This window comes from Limulus polyphemus, unplaced genomic scaffold (genome assembly GCF_000517525.1).
Source record: "Limulus polyphemus unplaced genomic scaffold, Limulus_polyphemus-2.1.2 Scaffold9363, whole genome shotgun sequence".
Classification (NCBI taxonomy): domain Eukaryota; kingdom Metazoa; phylum Arthropoda; class Merostomata; order Xiphosura; family Limulidae; genus Limulus; species Limulus polyphemus.
The window spans coordinates 21,859-24,176 of record NW_013674973.1 but is presented as its reverse complement, the minus strand read 5'-3'; the positions used below and the strand labels follow the sequence as shown (position 1 = coordinate 24,176).

Sequence of the window (2,318 nt, the reverse complement as noted above, 5' to 3'; positions counted from 1 at the left end):
GTAATGTTAAACAGGACTGTATCATGTGATACAGTAAGTACGTAATGTTAAACAGGACTGTATCATGTGATACAGTAAGTACGTAATGTTAAACAGGACTGTATCATGTGATACAGTAAGCACGTAATGTTAAACAGGACTGTATCATGTGTTACAGTAAGTATGTAATGTTAAACAGGACTGTAACATGTGATACCGTAAGTACGTAATGTTAAACAGGACTGTATCATGTGATACCGTAAGTATGTAATGTTAAACAGAACTGTATCGTGTGATACAGTAAGTACATAATGTTCTTGTTCACACACCTATAGAGATGAGACTCATTGTTTTTATTGTGGTGTAAAACCTATCAGTTCAAAAGTCTCAAGTTAAATAACTTTCATTGATTTGTTTTATAAGTGATTCTCCATAGGCAGGTTTTACCATATAATTGTTAATAAAACAATTGTTTTAACAATGAAATTCCATTTATTTTAATACATTATCTTCACACTGTATTTTTGTTTAATTCATGATATAAATAGTGTCTCTACCACTACTTTTGTATCCTAACTGGCCTGATGAGCCTTAGTCTTGTCGGCATAGTGTGACATATTATTACGTGTTCTTCAATCCTTTCATTCATAAGTTTTAAGATATACTTTTAGGCTTAGAACAAAATTGGAGTTTAGAGTAGAGTCTGTTGTTATGTCAGGCAGTTACGTGAATGGACCAGAAAGAAAACGAAGCAGTTTTTGCTGTTATAAATCATACTTCTGAAAGTTGGTTATCATTTCAAAGTTTTGCCTCATGCTTGTTCTACTGTTACAATAAATAAACATATATACTTAACATGTGTATTTTTCTTGGTTCAGTATTACACAGAAATGGGTTTGACAGAAGAAGAAAGAAGACAGAGAATGCAACTGTGCTCTCGGCATCGAGCATCTAATGCTCCACCCCACACACCAGACCATTACTGGGAGTTAGACTTTCCAGATACCCAAGAATGTCAGGAGCGAGGTATCTTTTAGACTTATATTTTCACCAAAATATAGATACTAGCTGCATACTGTAGCTAGAATCTTCTGGTGTGTTAAACAGGTTCATGTTAACATTAGTCTAATGTAACTACAGTCTTCTGGTGTGTTACAGACAGGGTTAGTATAAATGCTAGTCCAGTATAGATGGTATATACGGTAATCCAAATGTGTATTGATAAAACAGGTCGGAGAGAACTCGGGTAGTGTTTAAGATGTGTGTTTAAACTTTGCATCATGGGAGAGAAGTGGTAGTGTTTAAGAAGGATGTGTGTTTAAACTTTGCATCATGGGAGAGAAATGGTAGTGTTTAAGAAGGATGTGTGTTTAAACTTTGCATCATGGGAGAGAAATGGTAGTGTTTAAGAATGATGAGTGTTTAAACTTTTCATCATGGGAGAGAAGTGGTAGTGTTTAAGAATGATGTGTATTTAAACTTTGCATCATGGGAGAGAAGTGGTAGTGTTTAAGAAGGATGTGTGTTTAAACTTTTCATCATGGGAGAGAAGTGGTAGTGTTTAAAAAGGATGTGTGTTTAAAATTTGCATCATGGGAGAGAATTGGTAGTGTTTAAGAATGATGAGTGTTTAAACTTTTCATCATGGGAGAGAAGTGGTAGTGTTTAAGAATGATGTGTGTTTAAAATTTGCATCATGGGAGAGAAATGGTAGTGTTTAAGAAGGATGTGTGTTTAAACTTTTCATTATGGGAGAGAAATGGTAGTGTTTTCTAATGTTCACTGATTTTTGCTTTTAGGGTATTTAAAAGAAACTCAGAGAGTACAGTTGAAACCTAGAAGACGACGCCCTCTACAATATAAAAACCAGTAAAGAGGTGATATTTCTAATTTTTTTCGTCTGTTGTGCATGTAACACACAATGTAGAGATAGAAAATATGTTGGTGAATGAATGCTGTGTTTTCGTTTTTAAACTAAAGAAAATGGGATTTTACTAACTGAAATACAGATGTTCAAGTAAAAACTGTGAGAAAATACAGATGTACAGGCACGCCAACGATAAAATACAGATGTTTAAGTAAAAACTGTGAGAAAATACAGATGTACAGGCACGCCAACGATAAAATACAGATGTTCAGGCATGCCAACGATAAAATACAGATGTTCGGGTACGCCAACGATAAAATACAGATGTTCAGGCATGCCAACGATAAAATACAGATGTTCGGTTATGCCAACGATAAAATACAGATGTTCGGGTACGCCAACGATAAAATACAGATGTTCGGGTACGCCAACGATAAAATACAGATGTTCGGGTACGCCAACGATAAAATGC

General features: G+C 34.9%; 1 long non-coding RNA gene across 1 annotated transcript in view; it reads left to right on the top strand.

Annotated features, from left to right (window-relative positions):
- The first annotated feature begins 863 nt into the window (after positions 1-863).
- Positions 864-2,318, top strand: part of LOC111083394 — a 4,151-nt gene continuing 2,696 nt past the window's right edge. Inside the window, exons 1-2 of the long non-coding RNA XR_002609015.1 lie at positions 864-1,005; positions 1,779-2,298. This is a non-coding gene — a long non-coding RNA (uncharacterized LOC111083394). The remainder of the gene's footprint in view (positions 1,006-1,778; positions 2,299-2,318) is intronic.